This window comes from Manis javanica, chromosome 2 (genome assembly GCF_040802235.1).
Source record: "Manis javanica isolate MJ-LG chromosome 2, MJ_LKY, whole genome shotgun sequence".
Lineage (NCBI taxonomy): Eukaryota > Metazoa > Chordata > Mammalia > Pholidota > Manidae > Manis > Manis javanica.
In genome coordinates this window covers 11,297,700-11,319,640 of record NC_133157.1, presented here as the reverse complement: position 1 = coordinate 11,319,640, position 21,941 = coordinate 11,297,700, and the positions used below count along the sequence as shown (strand labels likewise).

The window sequence follows — 21,941 nt, the reverse complement described above, 5'->3', positions numbered from 1 at the left end:
ACCATCTAGTAATATTTTCCACTCCATTGTATCACCTCAGCCCAAACAACTCTTCAGGGACTCCTACAGAGAATATTAAATAACAGTTCTCCATAATGAGGCACCACCTCAAATATAATCTTATCTCCAACATTTATAAACTTCAGCTAGAACCAAATCAACCTTGGTGCCCTCACCTAAATCCATCATTCAGCCCTACATGTGTTTTTCTGTGTGATTTACTCCACCTAAAAGAGCCTCTACAATCCCCACCCTCAACAAATTCAGCTAGAGTTCAAAGTTCTACCTGCTTAAAAGGATACTTTCAGCCAACTGTAAAATTCCTTTTACATAAACTCAGTAATTCTTGCAGGCTATCTTCATTTTAGCTATTTATTAGTCATGTACCATCTCATACTGCAACTTCAATGTTTTTGACATGCTTTTCTCCAAACTATAAATTGAAGGTCAGAATTCTGTCTCAAAATCTGTTATCTACTTCAATCCACAGCACAGTGTTATACATAAAACAGAAGCTCTTCAATAAATACTGTTGACTAGATGAAAATGTACTTTTATTCAGTAAGAGGCAGTGTGACAAAGTGGGGAAAGTATAAGCTCTGATGTCTGACAGACCTAGATTTTAATCTACCTTTTGCTAGCTGTTTAACATTGGCAAGTCGTCCTGAGTTTCTATTATCATCTGTATAAACAGAAATAAAAACTACATCTCACAGGGTTGTTATAAAATTTAAATAAGAGAAAAAGACACATTACCTTCAAAGAAGGGACAGTGACTGCTCTCGGTATTTACAATGGAAGTCAGAAAATGGAGGAATGGAATCTTCAATGTGCTTAAAGAAAATAACTCCCAATACAGAATTCTATACCCAGGGAATATATCTTTCAAGAATGAATGCAAATACAAGCACTTTCAGAAAAACAAAAGCTGAAAGAGTTTGCCACCATCAGACCTGCACTAAAGGAAATTCCATTCAAGTAGAAAGAAAATTACCATAGATAAAAGATCAGAGTCCAGACAAGAAAAGAGCAAAGAAAGTGATAAATACAAGGGTAAATCCAAATGAACATTAAGAGTTAAAATGTTATTTAAGAAAAAACAAACACTATTAACTTGTGTGGTTTAAATACATAGACTAAAGCACACAACTATAATAACATATAAATTCAGATGAGGGTAAAGGAAGTTAAAGTGCCCTAAGAGTCATACATTGTCAGGATAAGGGGTAATGGTATCAATAAAAGAGATGACTGAATTTTCTAAGAACACCACCAAAAGAATTCAAAAAAAACTATACAACTTTGAAAGTAAATGAGGGTGGGGGAAACTGGTTTATACAAAAAACACCTCAATCTCCTTACCTTTGTTTTTGTTTTTCACATCAGTATGTTTTTTAGGAGTCCAGGCCAATTAACAAATGGAATATCCCACATTACTATCTCTTTTATTATTTCCTCATTTCTACTAATAATACAACGAGAGGTGATGTTACATAGTTCTCACTGCATCAAGTCAGGGAGCACCTGATGTTAGCTCAGTAATTCTAAATCTAATCACTTGATTAAGGTGGTAAATGCCAGATCTCCATATTGCAAAAACTTTTTTCCCTTTTGTTAGTAGTATGTAATCTGTGATGTAATACTTTAAGACTGAGAAAATATCTTTCTTCCCAACAACTTAACAGTTTTTTGCATTGACTAATGATCCTTGCCTGAAGTAAATTATTACATTGGGGTATGCAAAAAGGTGGTTTTCTAATTATATCAACCCTTTTACATTTATTTCCTGGCAATCTTTTGCAAAGAAGAGCTGAGTTCTGTCTTTCTCCCTCCCTCTCTCTCTTATAAGCCTTTAGAGGCAAGAAGCTTCATGCCAAGATTTTTTTTTTTACTTCTGACACAAACAGAACAAAGGTGCTAGAGTAGAACAACAAAGCAGAAGAGGAGGCAGGCAAGCCACTCTGGAAATACTACAATAGTCAGTCAAAATTCCACATGGATTTATACCGGCAGAAGCTGAATTTCCTCTATTTCAAAAATTACACTCCACAACACACATTTTTAAGTTCTGAGTCTTGGATTACTACAGAATAAAATATGCAGAGAATAAGAAAAAAAACTATTCACATTTTTACATTAATTCTAATCTTTACAGAGATAGATGTGAGCTTCATTTATGGACAAGTAAGAGATGAAGCTGACCAAATAAACACCAACCCAAGACTTGTCTTATGTGTCCAATCACGGGCCCAATTTTTTTTGTAACCATTTCCTAAGAGATGGGCATACCTTTAAACAAAAACACAATTCTTCACTCAAGAACAAAATAGCTTTCATTAACTCTCTCCCAATTCAGGAACTGAAAAGGGCTATTACCTCCAGAATCCAATCACATTCCATCTGCCTTAATTCAACCCTATCACCACTGTTTCCAATACATCATTCACTTCTAATTACAGTCAGATCATCAACTTCTCTCTTCCAAAAAAATACCAAGATTACTCTGTCCTATAGACAGATTCTTTATTCACTTTTTTGATACAACTTTCACTGAGCATTTACTATATATATATATATATATATATATATATGCTGTTTTTTTTACTATATATATATTTTACTATATATATATTTATTCTGCATTTAATACTGAGAGGGTATATATTCTAAATATATATACATTTACTATATATATATTCTGCATTTAATACTGAGGGGGTAGAGATAAAACATAGAATCTTATATCAAAGAGTTAATAATATGATAGAGAGCTACATCCAACTGATTATACAGAATTAAACAAGTATTATTCTGGATACAAAAGTCCTACTGAAAGGACAAAGATGTCATAAATATGTAACCAACCAGAACTCACATATATGTTGACAGGAGTATAAAGGGGCAAAAACTACTTTAGAAAACTTTTGGCATTCTCTGCTAAAGCTGAATGTAATGGAATCCATGACTAAGATCCATACATTGTCAGGATAAGGGGTAATGGTATCAATAACAAGAGATGACTGAATTTTCTACGAACACCACCAAAAGAATTCAAAAAAACTATACAACTTTGAAAGTAAATGAGTAATTCCGCTCCATGTTACTTACCCACAGTAATGTGTAAATATGTAAACTAAAAGACATATGCAAGAATGTTTATAGCAGCACCTAACTTGCATTATTCAAAAACTGGAAATAAACCATATGTCCATCCACAGAACGGATAATGTTATAATCAAACAATAGAACAATGTGAAATCAACTCCTGCCAAGTATAAGAACATGAAGCTCACAAATGTGGAAGCAAATCATACAAACAACATAGTGCACAATTTTGAATATATAAAGTTTGAAAACTGGCAAAACTAGTCAAAGTCAGTATAGTGGTTATGTGGTGAGGCAGAAGTGAGTAGTTTCTAGAAGAGGGGTAATGGGAGGTTTCTGGAGTGCTAGTAATGTTTTACTTCTTTTAGGTACTGGTTAAAAATACATTCACTTCATGAAAATTCATTAAGATGTATGTAATTAAGATCTATGCACTGTTTTACGATACATCAACAGAAAAATTACAAAGCCAGAAGAGAAAAAAGTAGACAAGGAAGTGAACTGGCATTTACATCCTACTAACTTCCAGAACCCTAATAAGTTCCAGGCACCATGTAGAAATTACTTTATCTAATCATGAACACCTCTAGAGGTAGATATTTCTGTACCATCTATCATTTCTTTTAGCAGCCCCATCAAAACCTTTCCTATATTTGGGGACTTCCATCTTATGAGGCAGAACCCACCTCCAGAAGACAATTCAAAGTAATGACTAAAGGAAGCTGGGTCTCAGAGAATACATTCTGGCAAGTGCTAAAAGCACAGGCAGCTTCATTCATTTGTTCCTAGGGACAGTAGTTGTATGTACGGTGTCTAGCATACCTGATAGTGTTGGCAGTTCAAAATCTAGTGTCTGTGCCTAAGATAATGTTCCTGGATACAGAACTTCTGAGCCTGCCTCTCCAGCCCTCCAAGAGCCATATCCTATTCATAACCTTTTTTGGGTATACAATTCTATGAATTTTGATAGACTTTTTGATCATGTAACCACCATCACAATCAAGATAAAAAATATTTCCATCACTGCAGTAACAATTATCTTGGGTCCTTTTGTTGTCAGTTCCCTCTCTTCACCTCCCACCTGGCAACCACTGATCTAATTTCTATGCCTATATTTTTGCCATAACAATATCCTGTTCATAAGTTCCCTTGTCAGAGTCAATTTCTGATGTTTGCAACAGAGAGTCCTAATAGCTGATTTAATAAAAGTGAAAAAAAGACTCACCACCTTGAAAACCAGTTTGACAAATTTTTTTTTTTGCTTTTCTTTCTTTCTTTCTTTCTTTATTATTTTTTATTTTATTTTGGTATTGTTAATCTACAATTACATGAAGAACAGTATGTTTACTAGGCTCCCCCCTTTACCAAGTCCCCCCGACATACCCCTTCACAGTCACTGTCCATCTGCGTAGTAAGATGCTGTAAAATCACTACTTGTCTTCTCTGTGTTGCACAGCCCTCCCTGTGCTGCCTCCACAACTACACATGATAATCTTAATGCCCTCTTTCTTTTTTGCCACCCATCCTCCTCAGTCCCTTTCCCTTTGGTAACTGTTAGTCCATTCTTGGGTTCTGTGATTCTGCTGCAGTTTTGTTCCTTCAGTTTTCCTTTGTTCTTATACTCCACATATGAGTGAAATCATTTGGTACTTGTCTTTCTCTGCCTGGCCAGTTTGACAATTTTTTGTAAAATAAATCTACTTACCATACAGCCCAGCAATCCCACTCCTACGATATACCCACTAAAAATGAAAACATATGTCTACCCCTAAAAAAATATTTTAATATACATGTGATACATGAAAATGTTCAAAACTAGGAACCCAAAAATGTATCAGCTGGTGAATGAAAAACCCAATTGTACTATAACACTGTGGTTACACAGTGGTTACATAATCAAAAAGTCTATCAAAATTCATAGAATTGTATACCCAAAAAAAGGTGAGTTTTGCTATATGTAAAATATACCTCAGTGAAAATAACTTTTTTAAAAAAGACTCAAGAGTGGCATAAATCTTGCTCAAGATCATATATAGTAAGCATCAGATTCAAACTCAGGTCCTAAATCAAATACCCATGCCTCGAAGAGTAAGAAGGTTTTGCTACAAGCACAAAGAGGGGAATGGGAGCGAAAATAGATTCCAAGCTGTTTTCTCCCCAAAACTTTTGATATCACAGTATTTGCTTATCAAAATTTTTCAAGGCCTGATTCTCAGACCCTGCCTCCCCTATGTAGCCATCCATTTATTTACTAATTCCACAAGTATTTCTTGAATGGCTACAATGTGTGTTCCACTGTTCTGAACACTTACAGACACATCAGTGAACAAAACAAAAATCTCTGCCCTCATGGAGCTTCAGCCTAGCAGAGGGTTGGGAGGGAGCATGGAATATCATAAACGTAATAAGAATGCAGTCAATCGATTTCAAAATCAAGTGCTGTGCAAAAATTTAAAAGAAGCAGAGTAAGAGAAACCCAGAGATGGGAAGAACAAGTTGCAGAATTAAAAATTAGAGTAAGTTTACTTGACAAGATAAGGTTTGAGCAAATTTGAAAGAGGTGAAGAACAGCAAATGCAAAGGCCCTCAGTCTGAAGCATGCCTTATCTATTTGGAAAACAGCAAGGGGGAAAATGGAGTGAACCAGGGAGAATAATAGTAGGTGAAGTCAGAGAAGTAATAAGACAGATAACATAGGGTGTTGTTTGGCTACCACTGAGTGAAGTAAGGCATCAATACAGCATTTGGGCAGAAAACGAATATGACTTGATATTCTTAAAGGATTATTTGGGCTATTGCGCTGAGCTAGACTTGCTGGCAATAAAGGAATACAGAGCAGGGGATCTGATGAGGAATCTTCTACATAGATCTGTGTGAGAGACGATGGTCAGATCAAGATGGTTGGGAGATTAAGCTCCCTGACTTCAAGCTCTACTATAAAGCTACAGTAATCGAAACAGTTTGGTACCGGCACAAGAACAGATCTAGATCAATGGAACAGAACAGAAAACCCAGATATAAACCCATATGGTCAATTAATATACAATAAAGGAGCTATGAATATACAATGGGGAAAAGACAGCCTCTTCAACAACTGGTGCTGGGAAAACTGGACAGCTACATGCAAGAGAATGAAACTGGATTACTGCATAACTCCATATACAAAAGAAAACTCAAAATGGATCAAACACTTGAATGTAAGTCATGAAACCATAAAACTCCTAGAAAACATAGACAAAAATCTCTTGAACATTAGCATTAGCTATTTTTTTCTGGACACATCTCCTCGGGCAAAGGAAACAAAATAAAAAATGAACAAGTGGGACTACAGCAAACTAAGTAACTTCTCTACAGCAAAGGATACCATCAGCAGAACAAAAAGGCACCCCACAGTATGGGAGAATATATTCGTAAGAGACTCATCTGATAAGGGGTTAACATCCAAAATATATAAAGAACTAATATACCTCAACACCCAAAAAACAAATAACCCTACTGAAAAATGGGCAGAAGATCTGAACAGACACTTCTCCAAAGAAGAAATTCAGATGGCCAATAGGCACATGAAAAGATGCTCCACATCGCTAAACATCAGGGAAATGCAAATCAAAATCACAATGAGATATCACCTCACACCAGTTAGGATGGCCACTATCCAAAAGACAAGAAATAACAAATGTTGGCGAGGATGCAGAGAAATGGGAACCATCCTACACTGTTAGTGGGAATGTAAATTAGTGCAAGCGATGTGGGAAGCAGTATGGAGGTTCCTCGAAAAAAACTAAAAGTAGAAATACCATTTGACCCAGTAATTCCAGTTGTAGGAATTTACCTGAAGAAAACAAAATCCCTGATCAAAAAAGATACACACACTCCTATGTTTATTGCCACATTTACAATAGCCAAGATATGGAAACAACCAAAGTGTCCATCAATAAATAGATGAATAGATAAAGAAGATGTGGTATAATATATAGACAATGGAATATATTCAGCCATAAAAAGAAAAGAAATCCTGCCATTTGCAACATGAATGGATCTAGAGTATTTTGCTCAGTGAAATAAGCCAGACAGAGAAAAACAGTATCATATGATTTCACTTATTTGTGGAATATAAAAACAAAGCAAAATGAACAAAACAGCAGCAGACTCCTAAATACTGAGAAGTGACTAGTGGTTACTAAGGGGTGGGTGGGAGGAGAGGGTGAGGGGGATAAAGGGGCATAATTCACAATCACAGTGTAAGGTGGTCACCGGAACAGTAGTACAGCATGGAGAATATAGTCAGTTATTCTGTAACATCTTTCTACGTTTATAGATAGTAACTGCACTAGAGGGGATGAGGGTTTAACAATATGAGTGACTGTTGAACCACTGTGTTGTACATTTGAAACCAATATAAGATTGTATATCAATGATACTTCAATTTAAAAAAATGATGATGGCAACAGTGGAGGTGGTGAGAAGTGTTGGGACTCTGTGTAGACTGTGAAGGGAGAGCCGACAGGACTTCCTAAAAGACTGGATGTGGGATGTGAGAAAGGAGGAGTGAAGGATAGCGGCAAGGTTTTTGACCTTAACAACTAGAGCATGGAATTTTCATTATCAGAAATGGGGAGACCTATGGATGAAGCACATTATGAAGACAGGAAATGGGGGTTGCTTTTAGACATGTTCCATTTAAGATATCTATCAGACACCCTGGTGAGGATGTTGAGTAGGCAGCTGGATAAATGGCTTTCAAGTACAAAAAAAGAGATCTCAGCTAGAGATACCAACTTGGGACCCAGTATACAGGTAGTATTAAAAAATGTGTAAGTATAGCTGAGATCCCCAATGGGAACTCCAACTTTAAAAAGCATGGAGAAAGGAAGAAACAGCAAGTAAACTGAAAAGGATTGACCAATAAAATTGAGGGGGTGGGGCAAGAATGTATGATGTCTTGGAAGCCAAAAGTGAAAAAAATGTATGAACGAAGAATGCATAATCAATTGTGTCAAGCAATGTTTATAGGTTAAACACAATGAGAACTGAGAATTAACTTTGATTTAGGTACCTTGATGTTACTGATGTCTTTGTCAAGGGTAGTTTCAGTTGAAAAGTAGGAATAAAAGTCTGATTAAATTGGCTTAAGAGAGAACAAGATGGAAAAACTGAAACCCTCATACATTGCTGGTGGGAAAGTAAAATACAGTCTTTTGGAAAACAGTTTGAGAGTTCCTCAAAATGTTAAACCTAAGGTTACTATATGACCCAGCAATACTATCCCTAGGTATACACCCAAGAGAACTGAAAACATGTATCACACAAAACCCTGGATACAAATGTTCACAGCAGCCAAAAAGTTGAAACCCAAATATCCATCAACTGATGGATAAAGGAAATACAATACATTCATACAATGGAATACTATGGAATACTATTTAGCTATAAGAAGGAATAAAGTACTGATACATGTTACAATACTTATGAACCTTGAAAACATTATGCTAAGTAAAAGACAGACACAAAAGGTCACATACTGTATGACTCCATTTATATGAAATGTCCAGAAAAGGCAGATCCATACAGACAGAAAGTAAATTAGCAGCTGCCAAGGACTGGGGGACAGAACAGTAACTCTAAGGGGAATGGGGTTTCTCACGGTGTGATGAAAATGTTCTAGAATTAGCAGCAACAGTGCACAACTTTGTTAACATACTAAAAGCCACTGAACTGTACATTCAAAATGCTGAATTTTATGGTATGTAAATTATATCTCAATAAAAAGACATCAGAAGAGAGAGAATGGGAGGAAACAAATTAGAAACAGTTGAACAATTCTTTTCAGAAGTTTTGCTATGAAAGAAGGCAAATAAATGGGACAGTATCTGGCAGTGAAAGTGAGGTCAAGACAAAGTATTTTTAAAGTGGGGAAAAATAATGTTTATATGCTGATTAACAATCCAAAAGAAAACGAAATAGTGACAAAGGAAAGTCATAGGTGGGGGGATTCTTGGAGCAATATCCTTGAATAGCCGAGGGGATAGTATCTAGTACACAAGTGAAGGAACTGTCTCTGATAGCTACACAAATAGTTCATCTATGATTAACAGGAGTGAGAGTCGAATGCATAGGTACAGAATATTTCTGTTTTCTTAGTGAAGTAGGAAGCAGAGCCATCAATTGAATGGGAGAGAAGGTTTAAGGGTTCAAAGGGAAAGGGGATGTGCAAAAGAGCTGTCTAGGAGAATGACAGGCATGAACGGGCTAGGTATGTGTAATTGCTTGGCAGCATGAAGAACCCACTTAAGCTTCAAGGTCATGAATTTAAAAATATGATCAGTCAGCATGGGTGTGAGGGAGTGGGAGTGTGTGTGTATGCGTGTAACTCAGACACATTTTCTAGCTATGTTCAGATGCATGGGTACAGATACAAAGGAGGAGAGTTAGACTGAACCAGCATTATAAGTTTTGCCAAGTTAAGTATAATAAAGCAAAAAGAGCATGGGATTTGAGGGTATATGTGGAGGAATTTGTAGTGACTGACTGGAATTTAAACTGGGTAAGAAAGGGCTAAGAACATCATGAAGATAAAAGACAATGAAAAAGTGGTAGAATCGATGGATCTGTTGGAGGTCCATGGAAAACAACATCAGTAGAGGGGGAGAGTTCAAGTAACTAGAGACCAGTATGTTAGAAGAATAATTTGTATATAAGTCACCCCTCAATGCTCAAGCCCAAGAAATCATTCCAGTTTCAGAATAGCAAATGGATTCTTACAATTACCAAATAATTTTAGATTCGACTCATTTATATGCCTTCCCCAACTCAAACATTGCCAGGTCTAGTGCCAAGTCCCATATATTTTTATCTATTTATTCATTTAGTAATTTACATTAATTTCCTAATATACTCCTGGGCATATCCCAGGTGCTAATAAATACTTATTGACATATACAGGGCCCTGATAAATTACAAAGCCATGCAGTAAGGGAACGAAAAGACAGATGAGTACCTTTTACAGATGTCCAGCTCTCAGACCACATCACACACACAATTTATTTACCAGCCACTGTCCTTCATATTTACTATTCAGAGACACTGCAGCTGATGAGACAATTTTCTGTGTTTGGCTACAAAGACTATATACTTTGTCACTGAAACATATATACAAAGTCATTGAAATTAGGGAAGGGAAGATACAGCCATTTCATCAAAGGAAAGCCTGTGATTTATAACTGCTTTAACTAAAACAGCTTGTATCTTCACATATTTTTCTTCAAGAATAATTATTTTTAACAAAAAGCATACTTTTTAAAATTCAGGTATTAATGGGGGGAAACACAAGGCATAAGAATGCTGTCCAAAAAAAAATGATAAACCTATACTGAGTTCTAAAGTAATTACAAAATCCTCTTTCCACAATTCCACCTCTCAGTCACAGAATGTAGGAAATAAGTGATCTTCCTGTAACCCTGTGGTTCTCATGTCTGACTTAAAATAAGAAGCACAAGCTAGACGTTGTGCCCTCACACCCCCAGAAACCGATTTAATTGGTCTGGGGTGGGATCTAGGTTGTCAGTACTTTTTTAAACTACCCAAAAGATCCTAATATACAGCCAGATTTGAGAATTAGACCTATCTAACCCTTTCATCTGTGTCAGTGGCCCATACTTCTCTTCTGTACTTCAGATGTCATATCTAACTGCCCTTTATACATCTCCATCTGGAGGGTTGCATGGACACCCCAAATGTAAATGTCTAATCCTAAAGTCAGCATTTTTTCCCCAAATGTATTTTCTCCTGTATTTCTTTTTGTTCTTTAACATTTTAGATTGTGAAATATAATTTACATACAGGAAAATGCATAAACCTATAAGCACAATTTAAGAGTCCTAAAAAAATGTCCTTGCAATTATCAGCCAGATCAAGATTTTATACCACTAAAAGCACCTCAGTATTTTGTATTTCTTATCTTGGCTGGTATCCCAATGCATCCAGTCACTCTGGTCAAAAGATCAGGGGGCATCATCTTAAGATTTAGCCTCCTCCTACATCCAAATAAATTCCAAGTACTGAAGATTTTTCTGCCTACATATTTGTCTTTCTTTTCACTTCCATTTTCTTAGTTTAGACTCTCAAGAAGATGAACTTGCCTCTAGTTCATCCAATGAAATGATCTCTTCAGGAAACAAATCTGCTTGTCACCTACTCTTTCTGGCTTCCCATATCTCAGCAAGATAAGGTTCTCTATGAACTGGCCCTGATATCCATCTCTCTCTCTAGATCTCTCTCTCTAGCGCTCTCTCTCTCCTCTCTCTCTCTCTCTCCTTTCTCGTGTGCGCGCGCCTCTAAAAAACCTGCCCCACTTACAAAATTTTCCTCCAAATGTATTAATGTGCTTACATTTACCTAAATACACTATGCCATTTCTTATCTTCCCACTGCTGCTCTTCTGTTGGCCTATCCTTCCTTCATTCTGCCATACTGAATTTATCTTTCAAAAACTAACTCAGCCCATTTCTCCAGAAAGCTGCCCCTGACCTCCACTCCATCCCTAAATAGTGATTCATTCCCTCTCTATGCTATTTCTGTACCCTGCTCTTGTCTATAGAATTATTTAATCACACTTATAGTTAGAAACATTTTTCAGTGTCAGCCTCACTTACAATATAGCCCTGGGAACTGTCTCTTCTATCCTCTCTACTTGGCTCCATCCACAAAAGCAGGCTTCCAAAAGGAGGTATATACTTCAAAACCCTGCCCTCAAGCATACTGAACCAGGGTTACGCCAATCAGATTCTACTTCCCAGAAATTTAGAATTCAAATTGAAATAAAAATTGGTGTCTCTGACCCCCCCTGCTTTGAGAGAAATCTTCTGCATCCATGGATGTTTTGCTGCCCTTGTCTAGCCTGGATTAATACTTAGTCCATAGGCACACACCTGATCATCTGATCATCTACATTTGCCCTCTTACAGCACTAAACTATGTTTTCTACCTTTATCTTGCATCTACCTACCACTTCAGCATTTTATTAAAAATAAAAATAATAATAATAATAAAGGGAGAAATGTGGGATCAACATATAAATCAAGTACAAAAATCAAACGAATATTCATATTTGACCCGATTGTTTATAGGTCATAATGCGTGATCAAAACCAAAGTTTCTGTGATGAATGCCATCATGTAAGAATTTATTCACTATGTAAGAATTCATTCACCATGTAAGAACTTGTTCGTTATGCTTCAGAAGATTGGAGACTGACGAGAATTAGACTTGAGATGGATTAATGATTGTACATTGAGCATTGACCCCCCTATACTGAATTTTATTGTTGTTAACAACCATTTGATCAATAAATATGAGAGATGCCCTCTCAAAAAAAAAAAAAAAATTGGTGTCTCTGTCAAATAGTGACTCTATAGCATCTTACTACACTGATGGACAATGACTGCAATGGAGTTGGGGCGGGCGGACTTGATAATATGGATGAATGTTGTAACCACAATACTGCTCACGTGAAACCTTCGTAAGATTGTATATAAATGATACCTTAACAAAATAAATAGATAAATAAATAGATAGATAGATAGATAGATAAATAGATAGACAGACAGACAAATAAATAAATATCACACACACAAAAAATTGGAGTCTCTGTGTGGCTAAGAACTGTTAGTTTAAAAAAAAAAAAAGCTGAGTGTGGGGAGGGCAGCCATATTCTACCATATGTATTACAAAGAGAAGGAAGCAGAGCTATAAAGAGAGAAGAAAAAACAGATGGGTAGAATGAAACAGAGGAGACAGTCCTGTGGGCCTTCCAGTCCTCCCTAAAGCCCGCCTGAATTCCTGCCCTAAGTTCTGAAAGCAAGACCTCTATCTTCAGATACTGCTGGTTTCCATTATTTGCAACAAAATGTCCAAGTACAATACTGAATTTACTTCTTACACATCTCTCTCCTATTTATCCTACCAGCACCATGAAGGCAGAGGCTGTGTCATCTTCACCCCTCTATCTGCCAGCTAGCACAGACCCTGAAAAATGTCAGGTGCTCAATGACTGCCATCAGTGGCATACTGAAGAGTTGTGCATTTTTACATATGAAAATTTATCTTAAAAAAGTGTAAGCAAGTACTGAACTCTACATGCATGTCAAAGTGTTTAAGGGTAAACTACATAGATGTCTGCAACTTATTCTGAAGTACACCAAAAATAAGATGGGTCGATATAGATGGACATTTAATAAAGCAAATAAAATGTTAATTGTTGAACTTGAACTAACTGTAGATTATATAGGTAGTCACTGTACAACTCTTTCAACTTTTTGCATGTTGAAACTTTTTTATTAATAAAATGCTTAGAGAAAAATGTCCCAGCAATGTATTTATTTATATTGATTTATATGGAAAAGGTCCATTCACAAACATTAACTGACTTTATTGCCTTCTGCCTTAAAACGGAAATTCAAAGGACTTCAATGGGCACAATAGGTACCTAGGTGATTTTCTTTCACTGATTAGGTTTTCAAAGTGTTTTTTCTGTCTTTCAAAGTGCTTGTTTTATAGTTTTCAAAACATGCTTGTTTTATAGTGACAGCAGTAAGGTACAATTAAAATGTAAAACTAAATACTTTCAATTTCATGCCTCCTTTAAAAGTAGTTTCAGAAAACACATTAAGTTAGATAGGATAATTCAAATCATGTTTTCCATTATCAAGACCATTCATTGGAAGAAAAGAAAAAGAGCTAGCAGCTTTCTACTGTTAACTTTCTCTTGACAAGACAAAAACACTCACTAGGAGAATAGGGAGAAATCAGAGACAAGAACTAGAGAACAACAGACCGTTAAAACCGGTCAAAAGACTCATACAAGACCCTTATTTCTAAGAGAAAACTAAGATCCAGAGGGGTGAAGTATCTTGCCCACAGTCACCAAATTAACTTTTTAGCAAGCCCAGACTCAAACCCTGGACTCATGACTGACTGGTTAGTCCAGGGCTATTTCTATCCTCCTTTGTAATCCTAGACCTTTTCTTACTTTTCTTTTCTTTTCTTTTCCTTTTTTTTTTGGTAAGAGTAATATCACCTAAAGTGCCTCATCTCAGCTAAATCTTTTTTATTTGTCCAACTGCTTTAATTTGTTTCGTACTAGACATTCAAGTTATAAACACAAGCGAATACAAGAATCACACATTATGACCAGGATTCAAACAGCATACCTTATAACTCACTGTAACTGAACTTCATCAAAATGGCCTCAAAGTCTCATAGTTTCAGGCAAATAAAGAGGCACTGACAATCTTAGAACACTTGCCTGTGTTCCTTGTCTGTGGTTGGAGGCCAAAATTTTACATGCCCTTTTCCAAAAAGTGAGTAGTTCAAAACTACAGAAGTTGGAGGATAAACCTCTTCTAAAAATACTGTCTATTTTTAGCCTATTTTTTAAAATTCAGAGTGTATGTACTGAAATAACAGATTATAGATCTGGGTAACTATTTATTCTTCCAAAAGCATTCAAAGAATGGTAATCTGTGTTGTATAAAGACCTCAATTAGGCTTCAGCAAATTCAAGATGCAACCAATATATTTCTCTTGATATCTTGTCAGACAACTAAAAATCTAAGAAAAGAGTACAGCACTTAAGATACAACTCCAGCAAAATACAATTATCCCAGAAAGCTCTAAGTCACCAACCAGAATAAAACAGATAGTATTTCTTTCTCTGAACTTTGTCCCTTTCATGGCAAAACTAAAGCTGTAAGGAATGTCAACAGGGTAGTTTGCTATACCGAAAATAACTTTAAATTACGCTATTTCTATCTATGAAAATTCAGCTCTACCAAAGTTACCTCTTCTGAAATAATTTAGGAATAGTGCTCAACAAAATAGGGTTCCAAGATAATCAAAAATAAGTCAACAGAATGAGTTTGCTGCCCTTGTTATATTAAAATGGAATGTGTAAGTAGTCTCCAACTGTATTAATTAATAATCCATCTGTACTAATACTTAACATTCTGCCACAGTCCACAGCTTCCAATCCGTAAATCAGATTACCAAACTCTTTCTCTGATAAAGCACTTCTCCAAGACTTTCAGCTTTGATAAAAATACTCAAAATACTAAAGCACAGCACCTTACCACCTCCTAGTGTTAGCAAGGAGAAAGGAAGGACTCCTCCAGCTGCTATAAAACAGAAAAGGTTCCCTGTTTCTAGAATAGCATGTACTAAGACAGTTTTTGCCACAAAGTACAGCAAAATTATCAATGAAACTACATAGATAAACACTGCATTTCATAAGAAACACATTTTACTTACTAAGAGAAAACTGCTGCAATTTTTTTATTTCCTTTGCTCAATTACGCATCATTTTATCTACCAGAAATGAAACTATACAATGCGACTTCAAAGGAGAATAAAATCTTTTGTTGCCTAGTATTCCATTAAATGGCATATCTAATATAGGATGTCATTTATGAATGTAATGATGACTATGAAGCAATGCAAGTTCTTAAAGTACTTTCTGAATTTTCAAAATAAGATCAAATGATGCCAGTAATTTGTCAGTATATTGGGCACATCAGTAATGTACTGAACACACTGTTAAGGAAATATATAAAAGTAGTGATAGTGATGACATAAAAAAGAAGGATAAAAACTGCTGGATAGAATTTTCTGCACCCAAAAAACTGTGTTCTACACACTGCACTGACTTTGAAGCCATGAGATCTAAACTTAAGTCCCAGTTCTGCAACTTCCTAGCTGGTTCCCTTCAATGTTGAATCACTCAAGTCTCTGTTCTTTTGTTTACAATGGGAATACCACTACTTGCTTTTATCTACTTACCTCACAGGACTGTTACAATAATCAAGAGTTGAATGTGTGCAATCAGACTTTGTAAATGTAGCACTGGTCTGTTCTAGCACTCCTACTGAAATCTACAGCATTACAACTGTGACCAGACTGCTAACTGTCCACCAAAACCCACCTTCTATTTCTTCAAAAGAGAGCTATTGATAGGATAAGGCTCCCCACCCTTACATTCTGTAGCTGAAAATGGACTCCTAGGAACATTTCAACAATGATGAAATACTCAAAATATTATAGAACACCTTACCTCCTAGTGTCAGCAAAGCGAAAAGACATTACATTTCCCAATTCTTCTGCAGCTAGATAACACAATGAAACTAAGCCCTCAGCAACAGAAACCAGCAGAATTATATTTGCAACTTTCACTTCACTTGCTTATGAGAAAATCTCTTGTGCTACACTTTGAACAAGAACCTTGGGAAGCCATGCACTGAAGATGGTAAAATCCCCATAAGCCACAATGCCTAAGGTGCCCTAAATGCTTATATAAAGGAGAGCCACAGGCTGATGTAGATACCTGCTCTGAACTACTGTGCACTTTATTTTGGGATTTTAGCCAATGTATTTCAGGGTTCTAATGAGCAGCTGGGGTTAGCCCCTAACACAAAGGTGATAGGTACAGCAATAAAATCCATAATGGCAACTTAACTTCTAACATTCTCATACAAAGTAACACATAAAAGGTAAAAAAAAAAATGCCAGATGTGACAATTTCCCAAAAAGACATTATCTGAAAAGACTGTAAAGCATAGTGGAAAAGAGAACAGACCTTGAAATCAGACTGTCTAGGTTTACATCCCTGCTCCAATCACTTCCTAAGTGTGTAAGTTTGGAATAGAAAATCAACTTTCTGTCTTGAATACAAAGTGAGAATAAAAGGCAATACTCACCTCATTGAGTTTCTGTGATGTTTAAATGAAAAAATTCCATGCTTTAAAGCTGCTTAGCAGAATATATGGCACAAGAACACTCAGTAAATGTTAGTTTTTATTACTAAAATTATAAAATTCATCTTAATACTGCACAATTTCACTGAGCTGATCATGTATCTTATAATAAGGAAGGCTAGTGGAATGCTATCAAAGATTCGCTATACCTAGCTAGTGGTGCAAAGTATTCTAGCAAATATGCAATTAAACCTAGATTCCCTTAAAGGCAAGGTAAGGGCATCTAATAACTTCCAGCAAGTAGAAAGACAGCTGTGCAAAGGAAGCATGACCTAGGGTCTGGCTATTTACAAATCATTACAGTAACCAAGAGAGAACAGGGCATTGTACTAAGACAACTCAATTTCAGCACAGGCTGTACAGGGACTCTGACGGCACTGTTTTCCAAAAGAAAGAGTCATCCTACCATCCCACATAGGCACAGGAATTTATAAATAGTTGAGACCCAAATATAAAAATGTGAAAAGAGACTACCCAAGCAAATTTCAGAAATTTACCCTGCCTAACAGTGAATCTTACAGCATAAAATAGGAAGAGCTTTCTTATTTATACACATAAAAGTAAAAACCTGTAACAGACATTAAACCTACGTATATCATAAAAGCAATTCCACATTTTTAAAAAGACACTCCAAAAATAAACTACAATACAATGCCATCTGGACAATAGGCACAAGTCAATATATTGTACAGGGGGAAAGGTAAATTCAATTATAACATTACAGAAGTTGAGAACGAGAATCTTTAAATATTAGTAATTATTTCCTCAGAAGTGGCAGTAACAGTTATGCTTTGCTACCCCTAAAATTAAGCAATACATAAAACAAAACAAAAGCCCTCTTAGTATGGAATGCCTAGGCTGTCTTCCCTGCCTATCCACATCTTACCTTTTTCTCCTGGGCCACATTTAGTCTCATTGCCACAATGATGCTCAATGAAGACACCTATCCTGACCTTTTTATTTGTATCCATACCGCAAATATAGGTATCTGGGCACTGAATGCCTTGCATTCCTATGGGTACAACACCACAGAGAGGAGAGCAAAACTCAGGGAAGGGCAGAGACTGTCATCCCCTTTTGCTATGCTATTCTTAGAGCCTGAATAGAGCAGTGATAATGACTGCCATCGAAGGTTTAGTGAATGCCTCACAGTAAGGTAGTAAATAATTGTAATAGAAATTTACAATATTTGATAAATACAAAGTACAAAATGAAACATGTTAACTTAGGAAGCATGTTAATAAAATGATTATATGTGAACCAGCCTCCACCATGAGAACTAGTATATTACCATTACAGTTGAAGCAATTCATACCGTCTTCATCTTCACAGCAGCTCTATGAGGCAAGCAAGTTTTTGCTCCCAGGAGGATACAGGCTCAAAGCGACTCACCAAGGTCACAAAGCTGTTAAGTGATAAGGCCCACATTCAAACCAGGTTCTCTTAGTGAAAAGCCAATTTTCTGTCCACCATACCTTGTTCTATTATGTGCATTTGCTCTTCTCTGCCTATTTAGGTCCTCCTCAGTTTTCAACCTGCAACCCTTCCAAGAAATCCTCCCCAACTACCATAGTCGACACATTTTTTTTTTTTACTTCTTTACAGTTGTTTTAAATTCTCTTTTAATAAAAGTTCAATGAAAGCAAGGTCTATTATTTTACACTTCTGTTGTCTCCCCCAATTTTAGCACTAAGCTAGACCCAGACAGAGTACTCACCTGCTGTGTGTGTGTGTGTGTGTGTGTGTGTGCTTTCTTAATGAAACCGTTACATTGTTACATATAAAAATTTCAAGTATTGTCTGCCCACCATATCAAAATCTAGGCATACTGCATTTTCTCTGATGTTATCAAGTCTATGAATTCAAGGGGGGCAAACTAAAAAGAGCCAGGCACCAGTGGCTAAACCTTCTCAGTATTTACAAGCCCTACCTCCACCTCTTTCAGACCTTATAATGTCCCAGAATTCCAAGGCTCTGTCCTAGGCCCTCTTTTCTTTTATCACATTTTATGACTCTTAGTAATGTCTATGTACACACAGATCACCATACTACACCTATAATCCTGGCCTTCAGCTGGAATCTAGACTGTCTACCCATTGCAGACTGACATTACTGAAAACAGTGATCAAGACAAAACTGATTTTTTCCTCAAAACCTACTCTTCTCCCAAGTTTTAACTATCTTATTGAAAGGAAAAAATTCAGCCCTGCCATACAGACTGTCAACATACCCTATCAACTGCAAAATATACCCTGAAACCTTTCCTAGCATCATCTTTCATCTGAACTGAAATAGCCTCCTAATTCACCTTCCCACTTGTATTCTGATCCCTACACACAACCCTTTTTCCATACAATAACTGAGTCATTATTTAAACATCAAACCTTTTCATTCCCCTATCCAAACTCTTTCAGTGGCTTTTCATCATCCTCAGAATAAAAACCATACTCTTTACCCTGGCTTACAAAACCCCAGCTAATTTGGCCCCTGCCTCACCAAACTCATCTGTACCTACTTCTCTGTATCTATCTGAACCCCTTCTTCCCTCCCCACCCTTTTTTGGTTCCTTCCACATACCAATTGTATCCCTGCACTGCTCTATCTGTCCTGCCCAAATAGAATAGTTTTCTCCCTAAAGTTGACTCTTAATATTCAGAACAAACATAAATCATAAATGAGATCTTTTCAGAGGCCTTCCCTGATCATCCAAACAAAAGACCACCCCATCACTCTCCTATTTTAGTATCAACTTAGTTTAATTGTCTGCATAGTACTTAACTGACATATTTCCTGACTATTTGTTTATCAATTCCTCACAGGAACAGAAGGTCAATGAAAGTACCCTGCCTTTTATTTACCACTGTATTCCAGTGCCTAGAACAGTACCTGGCCCACAACAGATACTCATAAGGATGTTGAGTGAATATATTTAGGAATAAATGAGCAATTGCTTCCATTTCTACTACTCGATTAATGGTGTGTTTTTAGCACCAGAAACTGTGTGGGAAAAGGGATTAAAAAGTTAACATTTCACTAGTTATAAACAAATATCTCTGTCCAATTTAAGCAATTTGAGTACTTTCTCTACAGAACTACTTCTCTTTCATTCCCATCTCTTAAAATCCAATGGCAAAGATGCATCACAGTAAAGCTGTCAATTCTCCCCAAATTGATCTCAGATTTTATGAAATTCCTATCAAGGTTTTTTTAAGACACAAATTTATTCTGAAATTTATATACTGCTAAAGAATTAATTTAAAATGCTAAAAATTTTTGAAAAAGAATTGAAGGGGAGGTATCACTCCACTCAATTTCAAGAGTTATTATACAGCTACAGCAATCAAGACTGTGCAGTACTGACAAAAGACAGACACAGATCAATGGAACAGAATAGAGAATGCAGAAGTAGATCCACATAAACATGCCCAATTGAGTTTTTACATAGGTGCAAGCAATTCAGTGGAGGAAGGGTAGCCTTTTTGCAACAGATGATGCTAGAGGAACAGGACATCCACAGACCCAAAGAAAAAAAGAAAAAAAAGAACTTTGAGCTAAACCTCACATCTTATACCAAAAAAAAAAAAAAAAAATTCAAAATGGATCACAAAAGCAGAGTTATAAGAATGGATCACAAAAGTAGAGTTATAAGAACTACGAGGGAAAAATCACAGGAGAAAATCTTCAGGACACAAAGCTAGGTCAAGAGTCCTTAGACTTGACATGAAAAGCAAGATCCATAAAAGGAAATGTGATAAACTGGACCTCATCAAAATTTAAAAGCTTTTTTTGTTTTATGAAAGACCCATTTAAAATTAAAAGATAGGCTAAACACTGAGAGAAAATATCTGCAAACCAGATACCCAATAAGACTTCCATCTAGAATATATGAAAAACTCTCAAAACAGTAAAAACAAACAAAAAACAAGCGGTTCAATTAGGAAAAAAAGGGAGAAGACATGAACAAACATTTCACTGAAAAGGACATACAGATGGCAAATAAGCACATGAAAAGATGTTCAATATCATTAACCATAAAGCCACAATGAGATATCACTACACATTGATCTGACTGGCTAAAATAAAAATAATTCCTTGCTGGTAGGAATGTAAAATAGCACACCTGCTCTGGAAAATTTGGCAGTTTCTTACAAAACTAAGTATAGTCTTAGCATGCAATCCAGGAATCACATTCCTAAGGTATTTACCCAAATGAACTGAAAACTTATGTCCATACAAAACCTGCACATAAATGTTCACAGCAGTTTTATTCATAATTTCCAAAAACTGGAAGCAAGATGTCCTTCAATAGGTGAATAAATAAGCAAACTGATACATCCATACAGGGAAATATTATCCAGCAATTTAAAAAATGAGCTATCAAACCACTAAAAGACATGGAAGAACTTTAAATGCATATTGCTAAATGAAAGAAGCCAACCTAAAAAGACTACATAAGATTCCACTTGCATGACATTCTGGAAAAGGCAAAACTGTATAGAGACCGGAAAAAGATCAGTAATTACCCAGGGGTTGCGGGTAGGGGAAGGATGAATAGGTGGAGCACAGTTGTTTTAGGGCAGTGAAACTATTCCATATGGTACCTTAATGGTGGACACATAGGCATTTGTCAAAATTCACACAATATACAACACGAAGAGTGAACCCTAATGTAAACTATGGGCTTTAGTTAACACTAAGCATATCAACATAATCATATCAATAAATCAGCATTGGTCCATCAATTTTAACAAATTTACTATACTAACACAAGACGTTATAAGGGGAAACTAGTGAAGGAGAGTGGTATATATGGAAACACTCTATCTGTTCAATTTTCCATAAACCTGAACCTCCTCTAAATAACAAATCTATTAATTTTTCTTTAAAAAACAACAGTGATGAAAGATGGCGACGTGAGAGGAGACAGAGGCTTCCTCCTAAAACTGGATACAATTAGAAAATATAGTTGGTGCAACAGGAAAGAGGACGCGTCAGACTGCATACACCTGGAGAAAAGAGAAGACCTCACCAAAC

General features: G+C 36.2%; 1 protein-coding gene across 20 annotated transcripts in view; it reads right to left on the bottom strand.

Annotated features, from left to right (window-relative positions):
• STRBP (spermatid perinuclear RNA binding protein) overlaps positions 1–21,941 on the bottom strand; it is a 171,114-nt gene that overhangs the window by 113,612 nt on the left and 35,561 nt on the right. The window contains exon 2 of one of the 20 annotated variants that reach the window (XM_073224932.1): positions 18,199–18,312. The exons of 17 other annotated variants lie outside the window; for them this stretch is intronic. The gene's annotated coding sequence lies outside the window, so the exon portion shown is untranslated. Of the gene's footprint in view, positions 1–2; positions 24–18,198; positions 18,313–21,941 lie in introns of those variants that run through there. 2 more of the 20 variants (XM_073224937.1, XM_037008197.2) reach the window with 2 other exon arrangements.